We start from the raw sequence: 25,000 nt of genomic DNA, 5'->3' as shown, positions 1-25,000 counted from the left end.
CAAACTGCAGCCTTTTGCCTACTCTTTACCTCCATGAGTAGTAGCTCCCTTACTAGAACTACATTCCTAAGCATGTATAGTCACTGCATTTAAAATAGTGTTTTAGTTTTGGTTTGGTTTTTTGAAGTTTTTTTTTTTTTTAACAGCTTTAAACCTTTTTGTTTTTCATTTTGGTAAAACATTTATTCCCTCTTTAAAGAGGAGTTTGATATATATCACCATCTGAAGAAAGTCATGTCAGTTTTAAGTTAGCTACGGATACAGCTGTGCAGATCATGTTTCCTGCCAATACCAGGACCTCTCAACTGCCTGTCTCTTTCCAGTTCTTCCCTGTTCAGCTGTGCCCCATCCAAGCTTTCTTGTCTTTGTCTGCTAGCACATTTGCAGACCTCTTCCATACTTATCTACTACACACCAGGCAGCCATTTTCACTCCCCACCATTAGCAGCATCAGACTTGACTATTGTACTTCTGCAGCCATCTAACGTACTACCCAGTTCCCACAGCATCCTACCCTATTTGAACACAGGATTATCACCTCAGCTCTAAGTCCTCTATAGTGCTGACAGGAAACTAGGTAACTAATGCATGAGTTAAAACACAGAATGCCTAAAACTTTGTATAGTGAAGGATAATGTTGGATGAAGATTTTTGAGCAAAGGTTATTCTCATATGCAAGAGTAGCGACTTTGTAAATTCAACAGAATAGACCTGATAAAGTTACAACAACAGATCTTCAACAAAGTCAATATGACCACAGAGATACAAGGATTCTTAGGCACAAATGCTCTTATACCTACTGCTGCTGTTAAAATTAACCAAACATTTGCTGCAGGGAACCGTGGGGGAAGGTTTTTGCTTGTATTTTGACTGCAAATTGAAAATTTGTCCTGTTGATAGTATGTTTGCTTTTGAGAGTTATGTATTTTTGGATAAGGCACTAAAGTAAAATACATCCACCTCATTCTTAGAATTTACCTAGAGACTGTTCTCTACGTGATTCTACTCTACTCAAATACAGACTCCTAGGCCAAGGGGTGCAGAACGAGCATTCCTACCGAGCATCTACAGACTCAGTATATTAGCTGTGTTGTGTTCTGACATCTGTCAAGCACTGATCACCACCTAGCCTTTAACGAGAGCAGTTTGGAGAAAGACACTCTTCAAGATGAAAGACTGGCAACATTTGCTTCACTCTAACGATCAACAGCACAATACAGTGCAAAGCCAGTTCACATATTTATATGTATACGTATGACCTCCCTCAGATGATTATTTTTTTAAAAGTAAAATTTTATTCATGTACTAAAATGATTCAATTTAGATCAGGAAGTTTTTTGAAGAAAAGTAATGTGGTACAGTAATTTGATTATGCCTACAATCAGATAGTGCATTCTACAGGCAAACAATTTCTGTGAAACTGAACAGTTTCTTGCTATGTAGCTGCGATTCGTGCATTTAAAATGATAAATTTAAAGCTATCAATAGTAAATCAATTGCAAGTATAGAAGATAAAACTGAAATAATTCATCATATCACTATAGGAGAACACAAAGTAGTCATAATAGGTCGTTTTGACTTTAAATTGAAATCTGTTTCTAGGTTTTTCAAGGACAGTTCGCTTTACAAAACTTTAATGTATACACAAAAATCATCCATCAGCACATCTGATCCAAATATACTAATGATTTTTATTGGTCAGATCTTTAAAGTGAGGTTTATTTTTATGGAGTATGCATTAATTAACCCAACATGTACTATCTTCCAGTATATCTAGCCAAGTACTTTCATTTAAACATGTTTATTGTGAAATGTTTGCATTCCCAACATTTGTGGCCCACACACAGACTATTTCATACTTCACTTCTGAGCAGTTACTAAAGTTAAAAAGAGTTATTGTTTTTGATTAATGCATTTTTGGGGACTTTTTTTTTTTTTAATGTTCCAAAACTAAGCTCTGAAGACATTGTACATGAAAACAGCCACATGTACTTATCTTTAAACGGAGTACTAAGAGAAAATGAGTGGGATTCACTTTAGATCACTTCCACTTCTTCTCGGAACGTGGACATTGTTAACTTCTGTATATAACTCGACTGAACTTCTGCAGAATATTAATTGATTGGTTTGATATAACTTTATCAATCGTAAAGAGAAAAGCTATGTACGCAGATACGTGGAGTGGTGCGTTACAGATGGGAGTTCTAAGGCTGTGGCTGTCATCTTTTGATTAAGAAAAGGAAATGATTTCACTAAAAAGATATTCCCTCTTGTGTTGTTTTAACTGAGTTTGTACTTTCCACCGAACTGGACATATTTATTGAGACTCATAAGTTACTTCACGGTTACCAACATCACTGTAATCTCAACAAACTATCTTTTTTCTTGCCAATTATCTAAATATCATAACTATAAAATATCTTAAAACATTCTCTATAGTGTAAACATCTTAGCTACAAAGCTTTAAGTGTAAACAGTATGATGCATCAGAATGATTTTAAGCGATGTTATAAAAACTGCTCTTAAAAACTAAACAAAAATGTAAAGCTTCCATCTGTTTTATGATTTTTCCACTGTAGAACTACTGCTGTGTGCCAGTTTACTGAACCATGGCTTGCTAAAGAGATTGCTGGGGTCACAGATTGAAAAAACAAAGAGCAAGTCTTAAATGGCTGATTTTTTTTTCTCGAGTCTCTTCGATACGGCTTGAACAGAATTAAGTGCATGGCAGCAGAAAACACAGAACATAAAAATGCTGGTATTGCCTGTTGCAACGGGTACCCTTCACAGGAAGATTAGCATTTTGGAGGAGATGTCATTTAAGCAATTATCTTAAGTTCTTTTGTGACTGTATACCTATGTTGTCACCACCAAACAGCTGCTATGCTGTGATTCTTTGCACTGTGTATGTGCAGAGTTAAATATAGACTGTAGATTGCATACCAAAGGAGGGAGCATACACAGACTTACTTTGCATGCATCCTTACCCAGATATGAGAGAACAATAATTCTGAAATTCTGGACATTCTTTACTCTGAATGCTAAGAGAAGGGAAAGCCACAGAAGGTACAAAAAATTCTGTCTTAAATACAGAATTGCATATTAAAATATTTAAACAAAGCAGAACAAACCTACCAAACTACTCAGTGCCAAGCCAGACTTTGCATTCTTCTAGAAGTGAAAATAGTTATGCTTACATCATAAGTCTGTTTACATCATACAGGAAAAACTGAAGAACCTGATGTACAGCAAAGTACAGTACACTTAGCTACAAGCATTTGAGTACATTTCTGCACTGTACATACAGCTTCCGAAATAAACCTCACTTACAGAGTGATAACAGTTTGGGAGTTGCAAACACATAGGCAGAAAGAGTAAATGAGAAATGTCCTGTAACGAGGCTGCAACTTAATGAAGTTGATTGATCTGGGAACTTTCCAGAAACAACATGGATTTCAGACGTCGTAATTCCTTCCTTAATCAACCTACATTCCTATTGGACAGCTATCATCAGATTTTCTCATCAAGCTCCACCTTATTTCTGGGATCTTGTCACTTTCTGCTTAGGGATTACAGTCTTGGGAAACAAATTCGTCTCCTCACTGAATCAGATATTAAGACCTCAGTCACCATTCCAGGAGAGGCTCTGGTGAGAATGCACTTCCACTGAGGAACCTGTGGCCAGACAAACTGTTCAAGCTCTACCCCCTTCCCACACACATGGAACTACCATCTAGTGCAGAATTTTATTCCTGTTGAGGCGAAGAGGCAGAAAACTCCTCAAAGGCAAAAATCTTTTTTGTTCTTTACTGGACTACAAATTCTCCATCTTCGACTCCATGTGTGGGTAAGAAAAGTAAGCAGCCTGTCAGCACACAGAAGGATTTTGACTCTATCCCTTGGCATTACTCCTGCACCAAGTAGAGATCTGGCACACAGCTTTGATAACAGTTCCTAAATGAATCCAGATTAATTCATGACTAAACTGTATTATCCTTACAAGAAAGGCCGTACACATCATGAGAAGGGGTGACAGCATCCATACCCCAGTAACTAATGCAGCAACCTTGCCATAGAATTGCAGCAGTGCCCTTTCCACTTGTGTGTATGGCCTTCTTTCCAGGGTTCTCTACTCACGCTGGATGGAATCCTATCATCCTTACTCACGTGAAATCTAACTACAATGAAGAAGTTTTTGCTTTCAGTGTTGTGGAGCAAAATCCCTGTGTCTACATCACACTGCCTGGGGCAACTGCAACTCCTGAATGCTTTATATGCCAAAATGCTTTCTAAGAAATTGGAGATCCAACATTACGTGCTACAACGCTGCTGCACTGTGAAGCTTTTAAAATGACCACATCTGCAAGAGTTGCAGCAACTGCACTATAAACACAGCCTACACAATTCTGAGCAAATTCTAAACATAGTCTGGCATGCATGATATCCACTGCCACCAGCATCCTCAACAACACGGCATCTTAAGTCATAGAGATTTGGCATTCTTCCCATAAGGAACATTATTTGAAGGTGAAAGAAAAGGCCCTCGTCCCACAGCGCCAGCTGTTAACTACTCTCAGGGAAAAGGGTGTATGTTTAATTCACAGATACGTTTTAGCTATTAGTTGGCACACACCACTGAATCTATGCTTTTTCTACCCCTGCAACAGGGAATAATCTGTTCCACGTGATTTTCAGGGATTCAATTGAAACAGTGATCTTACACGCGTATATTTGAGGGTCTCTCACCTTTCCAGGAAATATTTAAGTCAATTAAAGAATTAATCACATTGTATGTACAACATCTTACCTGCTGCTGCCAGAGCAGTGAAGTCTAGTAGTCTGTGCACATGTCTAGGGAGCAGGAACAGACATCAACACACTCCGTGGCTGAAAGAGGCCCTTTAACCTCTTTGCCTCAGTTTCCCCATCTGCAAAACAAGGCGAAAGAGAGAGCTGAGTAAATACTAATAAACACTGCAAGTCAAAGTAAAACTTGGAGTTAACAGCATTAGGAACACATAACTATTTTCTGGTTTTGTCTGTCTGCAAAATTTGGAACATATGTGCTGTACCAATATTAGCACGTCTTCACAGTCAACATCTAGAATGCTTAAATATTCATTGATTTCAAATTTCAAATTGAAGTTTGAATTTAACATTCATTCTGTAGATGTAGCAGCATCAACCATTAATCAGGGAATAGAATTAAGACCACTTAATTTATGTAATCTACACATTGTGGTCAAAAGGTATACTTTCACATACATAACCTTAAATTTTTAGAAGCATTAGTTGCGTAAGTTGCTGGTGTGGTGCATCCCCTCCCTCCTTCTGGCTGATTTACGTAACTGAGCAACCAGACAAAAACTCTGAGATGTATGTTCAGCTGTAATGCTTACAATTTACATTGTGTATTGAATCAAGTAAATACGTAACTCATGCAATCAGGGAACAGAAGAAATAACATGATTTAGGTAACCAGCTATGACTATAAATTTACAAATAATCTAAACAAACAAAAAAAACCACAACTCAATAAAGATTCTGAAAATGTACTGTTGACTGAAGAGTTCTGTAAGTAACCACCGAATAAATGCTTTGCACATTCACAAGAAAAGAACTTCAGCATATAACTAAAAGAGTTGTTATGGATTGATTGTTCAGATCTGCCTACCCAGTTCTTTTTAAACTACCTCTATATAAAAGGAAAATTGAATTAAATAGTATCTAATGCAGTATCTTTGTGGATTAGTTAATTTTTAGGCAAGTTACAAGTGTATGAAATACAAACATTTACATCTACTTAAGAAATACATATATCAGTCACCGAAATCTATATAGGTATGTTTTAAAAGAACATTTCAACCCTGCTTAATGCTTATATCCTCTCAGTTGTGTCCTTCTGGTCTCTTTTCCAGCCCACTTTCTCAAGTACATACATACCTTCACTCAGATGAGCGCATTCCATTGACCAAAATGACAGCCACAGTCCCTAAGCACATTTCTTTCCTATGGTTGCTTGGGTTTCCCACTATAGCATGAGCTGTTTTTTTCTACTTGTTTCTTTCTTTTTTTGTGTGTCTGACCAGCGTTTAGTAATCTTGATCTTTAGAGAAATGAGTTACGATAAAGAAAGAATGAAGAGGAGGAAGTAGGAAGCTGATGCCTTGTGCTTTAGCTCAAAGAAGCCAATGTTTCCAGACTATGGAAATGCCGTTCCCAGGTAAAGATGAAAAATTCTGTGTTATGCCTCAGAAACCAGAATATAGCAGACACTTAGCTAGTTTCCTTATCTCATACAGAACCAGTGTAGATAAGGCTGGCCAGCCCGCTTGCGCATCTCCTTCTGAAATCACTAATAAAGTTTGAGAGGGGCTATTTTTAAAGCAGCTCTTAGAGTGTTCCAGCTCACTACTGTCAGCTTCAGATCTCAAATAGAATTTGATTTATAATTACATTTATAAAATAGCATTAAAATAACATCAGAGGGGTCATAATCTGAACTTTTTAAAAGTTGTGCGCGTAGCATAAATTCTGTAGTAGATCTCCAACAGGATTCATCTGGAACATATTCTGATCAAAATTCCTTCCTCCTACCAAGCAAGTACTCTGCTGAAGTTGGTTTGCCAAGAAGCTTGTGTGGAACCCTGTATTTCAACGTTGCTGCAAATGTAAACATACTGACATACGCTGTGGGATATTTGTTAGTCAAAGTCTCTTCTTGCTTTATAGCCAGGCCCATGTTTGTAAATACTGACGGGTGAGAAAGTGTCAGAGAATCTAGGATTAGGTCTCTCCATTTAGAAGACAGGCACAGCATTGCTTGCAACACCCAGTTGGCTCCATCACTTGTGAACTCCTGAATAGAGTTTTAATTTTCTTAGCCTCTCTGATGTGGAGTGGCATTGACTTATCTCAAATTGGTCACGTTCTTCATGTCTCAAGCAAAACATTCATGTAGTGACAAAGCAGTGGTCCCAGCCCCTTTTGATACCTGGTGTCAACAGAGAAAGATCTCCTTTCCTAGCTGTGCCAACTACTCGCACCAACATTCAATGAATTCCACAATATTCCCGGCTCATCAGTTCTACACCGGTGCCTGGCTACAACTTCAGAGAGACAGACAGACCAAGAATTGAGTTTCTAATGCTAGTGCTAAAGTAAATGATCTAGTAAAAATAAAAAAAAATAAAAAAAAATCTGTGCCTTAAAACCAAGTTTGAAATTTTATAGGCTTTTACTCCATAATTTGTACTTGAGCCTTCTGTTATTTTTAAACAAATTTAATTTCTTACAGCTGTGAAATTTACATTTTAAGAGTGTCTAGTGGCCATGTGCATTAATTACTTTATTGTAATATTTTAATGAGTTCGGGGTTCAACTCTGACAGAATCCTACTGAATCCTTCTTTCCCCACAGAATTAAACTAGGACCCGATTCAACCGCAATCTGATGCACCTAGATCCAAACCCTGCTGGACTTGCACAGTATTTTCAGTTGTCCTATAAAGTCCCTGAATTTTAAAACTGGCTCAAAATTTTAGCACTTCTCACCAGACCAGTGCTACCCTGAGTCAAGAGCAGAGCTAGGCATTAAGAAGGTTTGTATTTAGAGCTGAGCTTCATGGCTGAGCCTGATCTTAACCAAAATTGGTAGGAAGATGCAAAATTCAGCTGAAGCTAACATCTGGAATGATATTATTCTTAAGTACATTTATGTAATGCTGCACTTGCTCCCATCTTAGTACATATAACTCAAAAACTTTTAGGCCTAAAAGGCTGAATTTCTAAAGAGTACCTAAATTCAATGGGGAAAACTGGAAGTTCGTTACTGAAGGATTTTTGCTTAATACACCGCTGTGTATAGTTGAAAAGCATTACTGTATCTATATTTCTACCATATTATTCCCTTTATGGATATTGGTGGTTTGTGTGAAATAGTTTCTTCTTCGTCTGTGGGTGTGTGTAAGCAGTGGTGAACTACTGGGAGTAGAAAGGATTTGGGAGATAAGTAAAACAAGACCAGTTTTCAGCCTGATTTTAGCCAGTACTTAGTTTCTGTGTTTGCCATTTTGCAGGTCTAACTACTCATCGTGGGGACAGAGCCAGAAACCTTCAGACCACTGAGGGTCGCTGCAATTTGAACTGAGGAGATAAACTTTCTGCCACCATCTAAATGCGCTTTAATTCTTCATGAATAAGCTGAAGATGAAAACGCGTAACACACCAAATAACAGGTTCAAGTACCAACTCACATAAACACAAGAGAAGTGGGACCGGTGGTTTCAGTTGGCTGCCTATAGTAAGAGGTTCATCCGTTATTAAGCGCAACCCCACACACTGTACCAGAGAGCAGCATTTAGAAATCTCATTTATGTCCACAGCTCTCACCTCACTTTGCTAGGCCAAATTCAGAATTGTAACTCCAGTGCTACCCAGCTTTTAAAAAAGCATGTTTTCAAACCACTTACAATAAGAGCAACAGTTATTATTCAGTACATGCTTTTTATCAGATTGAAGATAAACTTTATTATAACTGGTGGAGATGGTATCGATGATTTGTGGTCTATGAGAATTCTGTAATGAGAAATGGTAATCTGTCTTGGGGCAAACAATATTGTTCTGTTTACTATGCAATTAACAATATTAAGTCAAGATTCTATAACTGATAACTGCAAATAAGGGCAGGAGGAAGAAACTGGAAGCACTGGTAAGTTTCACAGGAACTGAGAACTATAAATTAGTTGTGGTGCTTTAGCCTGACGTTCTCTCTCACACACTCAAAAATGTTCCTCACCATCCTGGAGATGTTCCCTGTAGAAGCATCCAGACTCTAGGCAGTCTGGGGCAAAGCCAGAAACTCTCCCTGTGGCAAGTACTGAGAGTACAGGAGGTGGAGAAATTGCTTTTTCAGAAGAGCATCAGTAATCACAAACAAAGTTGCCTTAGAAAAGTATTATAAATAACCAGCAAGAGGGACAGAACAAGAAGTGAGACTCCCTATTTGATTCCTAACATATTAAGAGTGAAATAAAGCAAATACTCCCGCTCTGCATTGCTTCGCTTCTGTAGACTCAGTGCCATACCTTTGTAGGACTGAAATCCTGTACTTCTTGTTTACTCTTAAATCAGCCTTAAGCAACCACCATATGGAGCTGTGAAACACCACAGACGTGGCAGAAATGGGCCTTAACTAACGATCAGGGCAAACTGTACTGTGGCTCTAAGGGGGCACTTTCAAGTGGCTGCTTAAGACGAGGGCTGACCTATAATGGAGCTTCTCTGTAAAACAATACAGTTTTTACTTTACATTATAAAGCCCAGAACTGTAAATATTATTGACCACAAAAATCTCACTGCCTTTTTCCAGTCTGCCCATTAATTGTACATGCAGCGCAGCCTTTTTGCCCCAAATCTGCAGCACTCAATTTTGAGGTTACCTCAAAGGGAATCCAGGCAGAACTGTGGCACTGTTCTCTATGGCAAGCAGTAACTATAAAGTGTAAGGGTCTTTCTTGCTAAATTACTGCAAATTTTTTTTTAAAAAAAAAAAAAAGAAAGCATTCTTAAACTTGCCAATTCCATTTGTAGCTCTCTGGAAATGCAATGCTCTGCAGAGAGCTCCATTGCACCCAGCAGGCAAAAGCCACATTTAAGACAGCATGACGCACCAACGCTGTAACAACCAAGATGCTGCAAGGGAGTGATTGCTGCTGGCAGCCCCAGAGCCCCTCTCCTGCACCTCTCACCCTTAAGGACCAGTGCCTTAAATTCCCATATACCACTGAATAATAACGTCTGGCTGATCCAAAAGATTAGCAGCTTATTCCACCTTTGTTCTCTGCCTTCTTTTAAGATGAGCAATGAATGACACCACAGCAGGCATAACTCTCCAGCACAAAAGCTAACAAAATTGTAGGATGTTTTAAGGAACGATGTAAGACTTAACAGAGTTTTAGAAGGGTATTCGCACATAGAACCTGTGTATAAATCCCAGTGCTGCATGGAAGGGTTTCCAGATTTTCTTTACTTTCCCAAAGAATGCAACATAAAATAACTGCAAGAGTGATCATCTCTTTAAAAGAGATAAAATCCAAAGAAATTTAATAAAGTGTGCAACAAATGTGGGGCTCTCCTTTGCACAAGGTAATACTGCATCAAGAGTTCTACAGCAAAGTAAAAATAACTGGGAGGAAAATGGGGTGTAAAACTTCACGTTCCTTTACATAATATGCCAGTGATTGATGGAAGGTATGTAAAAGTTTTTGTTTTTAAGAAAATAAACACTTCTGTTTTGAGGAAAAACACTCAATAATCAGTATTTGCAAGGCTTAATTCCTTTTTCTCAGGAGGCTCTCGGTCTGGTCATTGTTCATTGCTTTTGTTCAGAATTTACTCCCAGATTAAGAACTTCTCCCACACTAATAAACAGGTACAATAATTTTCTCCAGAGGGCAATTTTTTTCTTTTAGTAATTAGCCTACTTAAATATTTTAATGGAACTGCTGACGTACAATAGCACAAATGGTCCTCTGACCATAATATAAAGTGAGAGATGAGACTCCTAAAACTTTTGTATGAAGGAGGTCTCGGGTTTACAAAACCTATCAAGTAGACAGCTCTAAAACTATTTTTAAAGGTCATAAATTAGGTACTCTCTTAAATGTAATTCAATCATCCACTATTATAGTAGCTTGATTCTATTAGTTGTCCCATGCATTTTACAAAACAGAACTCCATTAACATTATTCACTTATAGTTTCCCTCTGAAAGTGGATATTCTGCTCAACAGGCTTTAAATAGATTTTTTTTTTCCCTGAAATTGCTATTAAGCATACTTTTACTCAAAGGGCAAAGTAGGCATAGGATTATACTTGTACTTCATGCAAGGGATACATTTTCAGCAATCAGAACCACATTCCTATGAAGTAAAAATACTCTATATAAGCCGATTGTTTCTATCCCTCCTAACCTTGCTCAGTAAGGACTCTATTCTGATCTTTTGAGTAACGCACAAGTTTTCCAATTTGGCTGAATAAAGGTATCTTATTGGGCAGCTTGATGAGCATTTTCTGTCTGGAGTTCTGACCTTGGCCTGTTTAATGTGGATCTCAATTATAAGACAATGCTTAAATCAGGATTTATTTTACTCCCTTCCATTAAAGAATGCAAAAGGCAACTCCTGCTTTTACATACCCTGCTTTACTGGACCAGTGAAAATACAAGCTTTGCTGAAGTGACCACTCCATATATACAGCCACAACTTCGCTTCAGAGACAGCCACTACACATCATTTGTCTCCAATTTCATGTTGATTTCACTGTAAATAAGTGTGCCCTTACCTCTCACAACTCCCGTGATTGTATTCGGAATAAAATAAAGGATAGAAGAGCACATGCAGCGTAGTGCTGCCCCAGCCATCACCCCACAGCCAGTCCCAAAGAGCGTGAGCCACCCGATGGCGCTAAGCTGTGCGCCACGGTAACCTGATGGCCAAGCAGACCCTGATCCATCGCAGCGCAGTAGAAGCAGAACCACCTGTACATGTCCAGAGAGCCCAACCCTTCTTCAGCTGGTTACTACATTCTCTGTTCATGTCTTACTTCTTCAAGCAGGACAGGTGGCAGAAATAATACACTGTTGTTCCCTTCATTGGCCATGCCAGTCCTGGGAAATCAAGGCAGGCAGGCACCAGCATACACACTTGTCTCAGAGGAAAGGGTTGAATTCCATCTGACCAGCCTGCCTCAGCTTGCACTTGAGGTTCTAATTTTCATCTGGTCTGAGGCCATTTCTGCCTCGCTCCAGCACACACTGCCCTAGTAAGTACATTTATTACCTCGGTGATTCCTCTGGGGGCTGTCTTACTTTCCCTTTGTATCTGGACTCACATAAGCATCTCCCCATTTTAAAAGGAAACATTTATTAGCCTCTGATAGGAGTTTCCTGTTCCACTGTGCTGAATCCCATTGCCTATTTCTCTCTCCAAAGGCAGCCCAATGAGCTGCACGCACCTGTGCTGGCTCACCCTGTATGGGCACATGGGGGGAACAGCAGGCAGCCCAGCCCGTGCCTCCTGTTCCTTGTTGTTTTCCAGACCTTTTTCAGCTGGCCATGTGGGACCCCAGTAAAGGAGCACCAAGTATAGATACCAGCAGACCCTTCTAGGTGACCCGGCAATTTCTAGGATGCCCCATTCCTGCTCCTTGCTCACACTGCTAGAACTGATGTAGAAAAGCCCCCTAAAATCTCCATCACTCAGGGATTCCTCACACATTAGGTCAGACTTACTTCTCTGGGACACTTGAACAGTAGATCATAAGCCTCTATCACAAAAACAGGGATTTCTGCTGTATGGTTCCAGTTCCCAGCTAATTATCTTACATAAGAACTGCTTGTTTTTGTGCTGGCAGATGGGGCCACCACCACAAATCACCATTTCTCCAGGTCCACCCTGACAAACTCAGGGTGGCAACTGCTCTGCAGAGCTGGTTCTGGCAGAAAGCTTCTCAGCTTTCCATAGGGTTTTGCAGGAAACTCTGGCCACAAGATTTCCCCTCAACCACAGCACAGTCGGATCTTTAGAGGAGGTTAAAAAAAAAAAAAAGAGAGAGAGAGAGAGAAAAAAGAAAAGCATGTAATTGCTAGGAACTAAAATTGCATTGATTCACCCCAGCTGAAGATCTGGACCCACCCAAGGGACAAGAAACAGATTTCAATGCACAGTGTTTTACTAGAAGCCATGCACAGTTTCTCATCCACATCAGCCTGGTATTTCTTTTTTTTTCCATATCTATATAACCAAACAACATTTGTATTCAGCTGCTCAGTTATAAATAAAAAACATTTTTACATGGGTGGGTTGGAGTGGCCCTGTTTTTTTTCTTTCGGTTCCCATTATTTTATCTATTACACACATGTTCTGTCAGCGAAGCTCACTTTGTTATCTGAAACATCTGTGGTACCCTGCTGTGGAGAAGGCCAGCACTGCTGCTGCTGTTGCTGCCTGTCTTTATCAGCCACTGCTCTGCTGGCAAAGTCCTCTGACGGTGCACAGTAGGGCCGGGCTGCACGGCAGTACCATGGGATTCTGAGCCGACAGAGAGGTCCTGTTGGTTCACAGCATGGCACTCACCACCCATATGAAGATATGAAACCTAGGTTTCATACATGCATTCATGCAAGCACAGACTTATACATTTCTCCAGAAATGAGCGTGAATTTATCTGTAAGCTGAATGAGCAACACCCTCTCAGATAAGGCACTCATCCAGAGGAGAGGGAGGACCTTCTCTCCTTGAGGTTCCTGCACAGACTGGCTCTAGAGGAGTCACAATATTTCCTAATCTTTTGCCAAGCAAAAAGTTGACATCTTAGCCTTATTTTCAAGTGCTTTTGTAGTCCTAGTCCTGAAATGGTGTAGAGTCCCAAGAAACTCCCTGGGATCCACTGTTACTGCACAGACAATAATCTCAGGTATATAAGATGTTTGGATATCTTATGGAGCCACGACAAGATTTTAAAAGCACAGCGTAGAGATGAAAAATCTTTCTAAACTTCTTAATATATTTATGGATAACATATTTGGGCCACTGGGCAGGAAGTGAAGCTGGTTGTTATTCCCACGCTTACTTTCTGCAAACAACACCACCTTGCTAAAATCAGCGTAACCATCTCCTCTCTAAAACTTCAACTCTGTTCATTTATAAGGATGGCTTACGTGACAGAAGAGTGAAACAGACTCCACTCAGGTATCTGAGAAATACAATTGTTAAACCACAGAACTTAATGAGAACACTCAGAAGACGCAGGAACAAATCACAAGAACACTCATACAAACCAGCCCTCCAGCTGATGCTGTTATTTTTATGGGTCTCATGTTTTAAGAAATTGCTCCCTAATAAAAGATAACACAACAAGAAGTTACATGTGCTTCCCTCCTGCCTTAAAAATCGTTGTCTATGGCACGAAAACCTGAGCTGAGTTCTGAGTCCCACAGGTAAACTCCAACCAGCCTGTTGTAGGTTTGCTGGAACTGCCAAGGACTCAGGGCCTGACTCAGAGAACAACTATGGGATGGAAATGCCAACGCGACCGCTGTCACAGATCTTTTTCATGCAAGTCGGTGTGCGCACGTGTCTAACTCAGGAGTCAAAGATGAAGACTTACGTGGAGATAATGACAAACAAAAAATAAAACACAGCTTTTGAAAAACAGTTCATTTTCCTTATGAATTAACCGATCATCAAGCTCTAGTGGGAAGGTTTAAAAGTTACTGTATAATGAAGTGCTTGTAGCAGGCAGTTTGCTTTATCTTTCAGGAGCAAGACTGCGATGATAAGACAAAAGGATCATGAAAATAAATGCTCCAAAGGCATCTCTGTTTTGCTTCAGTAATTACTTGCTTTCATATTTGCTTTATTTATATTATATACCATTAACACCCCCAAACCATCTAAGTTCTGTGCAGACACAGGGATACTCAGTCCACACTTAAAATGTGAACCTCACTTCTCCTGCTCTGAAAATAACTGAGATGTGATGGCAAAATATCACTGTGCTACAAAAATAGCCTTCAGATTACTCAACAAATACTGCTGTAGAATAGAGCAAGCTTCAGGACCATTCTCTGGCTAGTTCATCTTCTTACCTGCATTCAACAGGGAACTAACCTGACAGTCAAAGCTTGTTCCTCTGTTCCAGTTGCATCCTCATAGGAAGAAAGGCAATGGCATACCTCTGCTACCTCAGTCCCTTCCTAGGGACTGACGCCCTAGCGACGGCATTTCCAGTCCTCAGGAGGCCAGTGGAGTCACAGATGCTTTCCTCTATCAGAGGAGGATGAAGTACCTGAGCGATAGGCAAGGATCTGATCTTACAGTTACAAGATTGTTCCGATTTAGGAGGAAAGTGAAAGGAAGGAATAAAATTAACGTATAAGCATAAACAAGCCCCAAACTTGGAAGATGAACTGAAAAAACAATTATCCGTATAAATTTTTAAAACTGCAAACAGATTTATGCAGGACAACCTTCCATCTGTCCAGAACCTTCTGCAGGACATATGCGGCAGATAACTTCAAGTCAGCGTACTTCTTTATATGAAGTTTTCTTCCAAAGATATTTATGGATTTTAAAAAGTGCAACGCTCTGCTGGAATGGTTGTAATTTCTCTTTTACCCTTTGCGTATGTCACCATCCATTGTTACTCATTTTTTTAACGTTCATTTGAATATTTAATCCATGCAAAAATTAGTCCCAGCCTCTTTTTTTCTAAGTAATGTTTGGCGGTCATTGCTTCACAACTGCAAACAATCCTGTATTGCTATTGAGTGCTGCAGTCAGGCTTTCCTCAGGCTGGAGGTTACAATCTGATCCTAAGTCCATTAAATCACAGAGTCTTTTTAAAGTTTAATCTAGAGAGGATTTTGGTTGTAAACAAAGGACACTATACATGGGGAAAGAAACAACAGAAAACTATGAACTTATGACTCTAACACAACCCCGAGTTCAAATTTTGTCTGTGATTTAGCAAGGAAATTCTGAGCTTTAGGCAGCAGTGCACACACACTGGCATTTGGGCAAAGCTAAACTGAGCATTGATGCTCACATCCAAAACACACATATGGATCCCATTTTACAATGGACGTGATTCTTCATGTGCAAAACATGTGTCTGACTGGTTTTCTTTAGTTTTTTAAGATGTGCTTCTTTTTCTTTGGTGGGGGCAGGGAAGTAAATAAATAATTTGGGTGGTAATCAAATCATTATCTATGAAGAAAACTGTGTGGGATTCGACAGCAGGTAAAAACCCAGTGCTTCAGCTGAAAGCATCCACTTCAGCAGACTACCACATGCCAACAGTGAGAAACTTAGCCCCCCATACAGCCTCCGCAGCACGTTAATCTATCCCACTCTGTAATTGTTAGATAGGAAAGGGAAAAAAGGGCTCCAGATGCTAATAACTTGGAAGTGGTAATTAGAGGAGTCCACATTACTGCTGCGGGACTCCCATCTTCCCTTGATTGCTGGAAAGAAAATGCTGTCCAGTGGGTCTCCTTCCCAACCACACAGCGCTTCTCTGCTCCGAGCTCCCGCTCCTTCTCACCACGCACATCCACAGGAACACGACTTGGCCTGGGAAAGTTTGTACTTTCCCCAAGGCTGGCGGATGCCGTGCTTCCTACAGGGTGTGCTGGAGAACAATCACAAGGGCATAGGTGACCTAACAGGGCAGCACCAGAAGTCCCATTGCCTTCTACAGTCCCAGTCTGACTAGGACAGAACAAGGGAGCCCGCTCCCCTTGCTGCAAAGGGCAGCAGATATCCCTGAGGGCTCCTTCAGCTTTTATAATCCCTGGTACCACAGAGACAAAGCAAGTCTGGAAAGGGTCTCAGCAGCACATGAGAAAGTAAAAGGAAAAATACACTTATCACAAAGAGGGAATGCATTTGTATTATTGTATTAAAATAGCGCAAGGCTACAGTGACAGGCTATAAATTTTTCCTTTGGATTGTAACCAATATTTTCCATTTCAAGTAACAACAATGTAAGAAAGAGACGCAGAATTAATAGAAATTATGGACGTAAATTGGTAGGTGCTTAGATGAAAGAGAGCCTCACATTTGGGTATCACTAAGGAACGAAAGGTCAGCTGGCCCTGTGAGCAACCCTTGGATTCATTTACACCGCTGACAAGCTGACCAAAATGCAGGCTTATATTTTACCTATGATGTCCAACTTTATAGTTCTCAGATTCATAGCACAGAATGTTACAGTAAATTCTTGGCAGTGAAAGGCAACGTTTTTTCCCCCTGAAATTCAACATCACACATAACACTAAACCTAATGTATGACTCCAAATAAGATTAGTACCAATAATAACTATGTGCTTCTGTAGCAATGAGAATTAAAGTTACGGAATTTCCTTGATTTTTCTCTCTGATTTGGTATGTCATTTCATGAAACAGCCATGAATTTCCAAATACCAATGATTTGACATCAGTGATTCACCTTAAGATTCACATTTGCAATACCAGTATTTTTCTTAACCTTTCTGTTGTTGTTTTTGGCTACTGAAACATCAACTGCTCAGTTAAAAGAAACAAAACAGGACAGAACAGCAAGGAGATGAGCCAGAGCCAACCTACATTAGCAAACCTGGATGCAGAAAATGAATACTCTCTCCTCCATTTATGACCATAAGCTATATTTGTTTAGTGCATATAAATCCCAGTGATTTTCTAACACCTCCATCGAATCTTACAAGAATTCTGCATATGAAGTTGAAAAGTCCTTTTTTTCCCCCCTATGTGGAGTTCTAAAAGAGGACTGCAAATATTGTAATAAAAAAAATAGTAATAACAACAACATAAAATCAATGCAAAGTTACTTAGCACAGGTGTTCCTGTTATTGAGCTACATTTGGAAAGCCCACACATTCAGTGTACCTTCAATTCACACACCCAGATGCACGAGTTGGTGGTCCATTGTTAGCATAGAGGTTTGCAACAGAAAGCATGAAGTAATATTGGCAAGCTCACAAGCTTTTTTTTTCTTATGATGTTTCCCCGCATCTATTTATCTAGTTTTCCTTGCTTTATTTCTGCTTTTATATTCAGCATATTCAAAAGAGGGTCAAAATAGGTTTTAAAGATGTAATGCCACGCTCAAGCCTTTTGAACACTAAGAGAAAACCTCAAAAGGTTCACCCGTAAGGGAACAAAGGTATAAGGATAGCTTTGAACCTGAGGGGCTCTCTCACTGCAAGCAAGTGCATCGCCAGCATGTCACAGGTGTACGCCACATGAGCAAGTGAAAAAATATAATGCGACTGCGAAGGGGTGTGATGCTGACGGGTCCGAGTCCAGAATGCATTAATCCCAGGGTGAACGTGTGCATCTGTTAGGTATTTATGTAGTTCCTACTAGTAGTTTGTACATGTATCTGAGCAGGTGAACACCAACAGATTTGAAGCCATATGTTAAAGGCAGCCTGTAAGATGGTATGAGGAGGCTATGAGGCACTGTGGGTCTGACAGGGGAGGGCAGACACCTCTACCAATTAGAGCACTGCCTTGGTCAGCCTGGGCTCCCAGGTCCTGGGGAGGCTCCTGCTGTCAGCTCTGTGACACCCGGGGAAAGCCGCTCAATCTCTCCCCTCATTTCTCCATACTTGAACAAGAGATAATAAATGTGACTACGGAGTGACAATTTTCCTTCTCCCATCTTTTTTTTTCTTTTTCCCCCTACAAGCTGGAAATTAAAGTGCAGATTTTTATTATTATTATTCCAAAGGTTTGTGTGAAACACAGCTGTGTCAAAACAACTGAGTTTCATCTGTTGGAAGAAGACCGAGTCAGGATCTGTCTCCCATTTTCAGTCATTAACTCTGAACCCCAGGAGAGGCCTGGATCCCAGCTTGGCTCACCCCCTTTGCCCACACTGCCTCCAAACCACCACGCAGCAAACCTTGTGGGTACACGCGAGCACAGTTGAAGCCAATGTATTTCCAGGAAGAAAATCAGCTCTGAGAAAAACAATGCACTTCTAAAAAGTGACATTTTGTCTATAATGTTTACTTTCTCTACTAAATATCCTCAGCAAGGAACCGTGAGAATTCATTCATCTTTGGATGAATTTATAAAACATGCTGAGAGGTCTCCGGCTGAAATGTGTGAATTTTTTATGATTAGCACAGAGTACTGGAATCCAGAAACTGTCAGCTTACACACCACTTTAACCTAGACCACTCAGTTTCTGCTACCATTCATGACTTCTTGGAAATGAAAGGAAAACTGTTTACACACTAAATGCTGAGTTTCTAAAGGAGAGCTGTTAGGAAAATTTCCCTTCAAATTAAAATTTCATGTGAAGATGGAGAAAACAAATCTCTAGCAACTACCCCGAAGCCTCAAAGTTCAAGTTACTCTCCAAGATAACGGAATCATAACCAGCCTTTGGAGTCCTATGAAGTCCTATTGGTAGAAGTGTCATTCCACCCATCATTTATTATTTTGCTTTACCTTAGTGAAGCACAGTTAATAATGGAGCTTGGTGACTTACCAGGCAATTGTCACCTTTGTTGTTCGTCCTTCAAGTGCCCTACAGGACCCTCCCACCCTGGCACCTGGTCCAGCACAGGTAAATCTAGGTCTAGCATTCCACTGCCACAGCTCCATGCAAAGGGCGAAACAACAAATGACATCACCACTGTGTATTAAAAGAAAAAAAAAAAGACTTTTTTTTTGAGTGATGTACATTATATGGTATCTATAAAATATGCCCCAAACATTCACAGGAACAGAGCTCAAAGAGTTTGATTAAAATTGAGCAAAATCAGTCTCTCATCCTTCTGTTTAAAAAATGAGAAATCATTTATTCAGCTTAATTCAAAGATTAAATATGATTAAAATTTCTATAAAATGTCAAGCTTTTCTGAAATAAACTGCTGTGGCCATCAAAATATTGATAGTCATTGGTAAATTACTTCTGGTGTTTAATCAATGTTATTTTTTTATCATCCAATTTTTTCTTCAAGTCAGCTTCTAACACTAAACTACATTTCATCAAGGTTGGTAAAATGTTTAGAAAGGAACAGATGTCAGAATATGGGGATTGCCAATAACACTGATGGAAGCCAGTAATTTCTTTCCTGTCCAAAGGCAAAAGAATGAAGAATAATCTAGACTGTATACAATAATACAAGATTTACTACAACATTAATGGCTATAAAAAGTAAAAGTATACAAAAGCTATCTCAATTTTTTCAAGCCATCACTAAGGGCAGTGTTTTTCAATTTGAGACAGTTTTTACTGGAAAATGAAAGGTCTATGTATTCTTAAACCTTTAAATATCCATAAAACAGAGATGAAGAAACAGACTAGCATTAGTAGCTTCCAAATATACTTGTATATTAGTCTATTGTGTAAGTTAATAATTTAGCCAAATCTCAAAAAACGTGGATGCAATTTTTCCTTTAAGAAAGCTGCTCGGCTTGTTATTTACAGATTGTAACATTTACATAAGAGTTTGGTTTAACAAGAGATATAAATATAGATAAAACCCTTAGGACTTCATTCTTTAAACTGCCCTCTAAAAATCTGCCCTACAATTTGCACACTGAATTTTGTGCAGACTATTCTTGGAAGCCTTTTGTGAATTAGGGAGAACTGACTCGAAACGGACTGGTTAATCACAATTTTGCAAATTGTACGTAGCAATCATCCTCACATTGTGAAATTCAGATCTATAAAATGCTGATGTTTTAAAGCCGAAAAATAAATTAGCTAAGTAGGACTACTTTGCTAAGGAAAGAAATATGAGAGTGTAAGACCCTTTGCAAAAAATAAAAATAAATAAAAAAATCCTTAAAATACAGATAATTGAAGTAAGAGAAGTGGCATTATCACCAAGCAAAGACTATTTCCATTCTCAACTACAAGCTCACCCTGGGAAAAGTTCTACCACCTGGTTGTTCCAGACTGCCCCAGGCGCATGTCTGCACTCACCTGCGTACAGCAATCCCAAAAATAAACTGTGGGAGGCTTACTGCTTTAGAAGACTTTGTATATTGTCCACAGTTAGAAAAACATCTCCAGTTGAGGAAAGACAAACTTCACTCTTGCACGTGCCAATCACTTAAAAGTCCTCTACGCACCTAATCAAAGCTGCTTTGGCGATATATCAGGACTGTCACTCGGGTAACAACTGCAGCAACATGGATATATGGATACAGTATTTTATGATGCACGTTGAATTCAAACACTTGAGGATAATAGCTGGCAACCTAATAATTTGAGGGAGAAGGAGTAGAATTTATGTGGAAAAGATGATTTCTCAAAGACATTTTTTGCTCTGCTTTCAAGCTGCAGTTAATATAACTTCATCAGCATTTGAAACAAAGCTGACTCAAGAGTCTTCCTTTCCACACAGGTTTTGCAATTCCTAACATTTAGTATAAATGAAGGTCTCTTTCTATTTATTTTCCCTTATCTGTTGCAGAAAGACCTTGGCGAACTGTCTGTTTTGAGCGTACAAGGATATGCTGAAATTCATGCAAAATATTTTCTGTTATCAATGTAATTATAACGACATGAACTTTGCATTGAGGTTCCACAGCGACACAGTGTGCGCTGATTGCCCTCCTGCCATTCCAAGCCCCCTCACTATGGACACAAGTTACAAACAGTGGTCACTCTGTTTTTGTGATGTTGATCTTCCCAAAGGTCAGCTTTCTTACCTCAAACATTCCAACAGTTGCTTAGACTGCAGTTCAGGAATTTTGTGTAACTTTGCTTCTAGAAAGCAAATATTTATGTTAGTAAATACTATTAAAGTATTAATGTTGTACAGGTATTCTCATTACTGAGCTGCTAAATATGAGAAAGAGAACTTTAAAAGGAAGGAAACGTGCCGTGTTTGGATATTAAACTTCAGTATATTACTTTACCACGCTAAGGGCTGTATCAAAGACTAAGTCCAGCCATTAACTCTTTTAATGGGGATTAATGTTTGTAGAATTAATATGAATTCAGAATTCATGCCTTTGCTTTAGAGGGCAAGCAGAAGCAGAAAACCCTACAAAGAACAGAACAAATCTGTATTACCAGGATTTCATAAAGAAAACCTTAGAAGTAAGGTTATTCCCTTTGAATGAGAGAGGCTTACATTCAGGTCTGGCTCTGAGCAAGGTAGATCAGGGATTTGGCTTCAAGTATCGTAAGTGAGGGTCCTAAGCACAGCCTCGGTTATTCCAGTCCAGCACATTCACTCACTTACTCCTACTGCTGCTCAGTCTTTTCTTGACCTTTTTCTTTTAATTGGAGCAAGGATTAACCCACAGTTGCATCAGCATAGGTGAATGCCAACAGGTCAGAGTTCTAGAGTCTCTTAATATATATATTACTTATTCAAATAGAACAGCTTGAACAATCTTGGCCAATCACTGTATGAAACAGAAATTTTTATGTCTGAAAATGCTACAGAATATAAAGAAAACTCTCCTTCCAGACCCATCTCAAGACTCGGACTGGAACAGAGATTTTCAGAGGCATCTTCCTTCATCTCCTGTGCTTCTAAGCCCCTTGGAAGTCAAGACTAAGTCAGGATAAGCTTCTAATATTTTTTATTAACTCAAAAATGGCATAGGTATGAAAGCTGTAACAGGATATCTCTCTTAGGATAGGGGACCAAGACAGTGAAGGCAGAGAGAGCCTGCATGTGGAAAGGAGCCTTCCAGGGGCACAATGCAGACTCCAATGTTGCCAGCAAAACCTTGGAAGATACTTGTCTGCTCTTTTGAAGACAACCTGCCAGTGAGATCAGAGGTACTAATTCAGAGATGCAAATACATGTTTCAGTGAGTTCTCAGTTTGACTGTAGGACAGTAAGTGACTCATATACAAAATCTTCAGTATGAGCCGTTTCACTTAATTGAGAAATACTGGCAGCACTGAACTTGAAAATACTGTACAGTTCAGAGGTAGGCAAATGCTTTGCATTCACATCTTTTTTACTTTCCTGAGTATTTCTACTGATGAATTGTATTACTCCTTCACCCCAGCTTTTACTAGCATACTCAGAGCATCCTCTCTTTTTCTGTTTGTTGTGTTTTAGGCAAAGATGCTTCAGAAACAAAAAATTAGCATGGCTTCCAAGTTCACAAAACTTAAAAAACTGGTTGTATGCTTAAGAACCCCAAAACGATCCCAGCATTTGGGATTCAGAGGAACAATGTATTGGGATTTCCATGATCTGTCAGCACTGCCTCCCAGATAGCTGCAGGTAGGCCGTGTGCTGGAGGTACAGCTGCTCAGCAGTAATTGATTCTGTATGTTGACCCAGACATCAGGATGCTTACTGTCTGAATGCAACTCCTTCATGAAAAACTGTACAAAACTAAAACAGCTCATGATATGTCAGCCTTTTGATGGATAAATCAAGTGCTGTCTCTTAACATTTTGTTACTGCTCGAGAAGATTTGACCTTAGGGCTCTAACAAACCACACGAACTGCCCGGACAACAAGCTGACACTATTTCACACAAGTCAGGAGGCTCTCAGGGCAGCACAAGGTATCGGCTTGAGAAAACAGCAGGCAGCTGCTCTAGGAGCAGAGTAGAATGCTGCTTCAAAGTCATCCATTGTTTTCATTATTATTATTACTTTAAAGGAGTGCTTTGGAATTACTGCAGCCATCTGCCCAAGGCTGACTGCAGGTTCTCAGCCGTGAGACTTCCGAATGCAACACAGCTTCACGATGCTGCTTCTGAAGGCAAAGGACACACACCTCGGACTCAGTGAGCCAGAGACTCAGAGACAGCACTTCCAAATAATATCCAGAGGAGTGTAATAAAAGCAACCAAATCTGCTTTCATCACTACACTTTTCATGGCCCAGAATCTTGTACTATCTTTCAGCAAATTGCATTTGTATATTTGTGGCTATCTGCTACCGTGGCTGAACACATGGAGCTTTTCTACACCAGCTCCAGCTATGTCTGCTAACTTGGGTAGTTTTGAACTTGTCTGGGGGTAATGTCACCTATCTACCAGGATTTTTTGGAAATTTAAATCTATAACCTCTGTGGCTAGAAGTAAACAATTACTTGTGCTGCATATGAAAATTTAAGTAGACACTCACAATTTACTTAGTTCCCTTTGAGGGGAAATGAGAAAGACATACAGTACTTTCATTATCTGTCCCTAAGTGTTTTTTGTCACATTTTGATTCTACCACCATTCTTCAGTGACAGACATTAGGTATGACATTTTTTGACACAATGTCAATAGTGACATCAGTAATATTTGACACAAGGCACATTGGGGTTATTTGACGCAGACAACTGGATGGCTCAGGGCACTAGAGATCCAACACATAAAGAGTTTTACCTCCAAGTCACTAGTGAATATCTAGCCCAGTGTTTTATAACTGCTACCAACTGATGGCTCCTCAGAGCCTTATAGAGAAGGAGCTTGGGTGTATTGAACAGATGTCCAGAAAACAAAAGTCAACACAATAAATTACATTAATCTGTGTCCTATGTTGAAACACCATGGATTGAATAGCCAGCAACAAAGCTATTCTTCTACTGCTATCTGTAATTCCTTTTAAAAATGGTTGAATCCCAAAGGAGATATGGGAGGATGAAATGAGTCAGAGAGCACTAGAGCTCTAGTCTTCTTCTGAATAAGATTTCTGCCTCAACAGCTTTCAGTCCCATGGCTTTCATTAACTGTTAAATACACTTATGGGAACATACAAATGTGAAACACTACTTTCAGTTATTTGTTTTCCAAATATTTCACAACTGCCTAATGTACAGGACTCACAAATGTTGAACAGAAACAAAGCGGATTACATATATGATCACTCTAGAATTTCCTAGAGTGCCACAGTCCTGATGAAATAGAGCACTTCTGTCTACATTCAAATAATGCACTCACGTAAGAGTTGAGTCTTGCAATATCTACTGGGCACCTGGCTGAGCTCCTGAATCCTGAGGCCCCTCCTTTATGCAAAACGTGTTCTGTACACAAGCAAGCTCTGGTGTTAGTGCTGGTAGATAGGAACCTACCTGAACCTAACAAGGACGGTCACCTAAATAAGGTACCTGGATGTCTAAGAGACTCTTACATTACTATGCATCTGAAGATTTAAGAATCTAAATTCCATCGTGTAGTGTGTGAATCCTCACTTAGAGCAGACATTTAGCGTGTATGTCTTGTCTTATGGTTGTGCTCATGTCCAAAATCCACCAGCACATGATACTTCACGTAAGCAGAACTACCTTCTCACACAAATAAAATGTATTTTATTTTATAGTTCAGAGCTAAGGTCCTTGTTGATACTTAAAAAAAAAAAAAGTAAAAAGGCACATCAACATTAATGCATATGCAAACTGTATGCCTTTTTTCTCCTTTTCAGTTTGAACTAGTTTTGAAAGGAAGATCCACATTAACCTGTTAGTCCTGGGTAGTCATCAGTATGACCAGGTGTTAGA

At 39.5% G+C, this 25,000-nt stretch overlaps 1 protein-coding gene across 6 annotated transcripts in view; it reads right to left on the bottom strand.

The window, feature by feature from the left end:
- The window catches only part of ZNF536 (zinc finger protein 536), a 326,681-nt gene that overhangs the window by 224,607 nt on the left and 77,074 nt on the right, over positions 1-25,000 (bottom strand). For all 6 annotated transcript variants that reach the window (XM_004944212.5, XM_040645957.2, XM_004944211.5 and 3 more), the window contains one exon: positions 4,808-4,928. The gene's annotated coding sequence lies outside the window, so the exon portion shown is untranslated. The remainder of the gene's footprint in view (positions 1-4,807; positions 4,929-25,000) is intronic.

This window comes from Gallus gallus, chromosome 11, assembly GCF_016699485.2.
Source record: "Gallus gallus isolate bGalGal1 chromosome 11, bGalGal1.mat.broiler.GRCg7b, whole genome shotgun sequence".
Lineage (NCBI taxonomy): Eukaryota > Metazoa > Chordata > Aves > Galliformes > Phasianidae > Gallus > Gallus gallus.
This window is presented reverse-complemented; position numbering and strand designations above follow the sequence as displayed.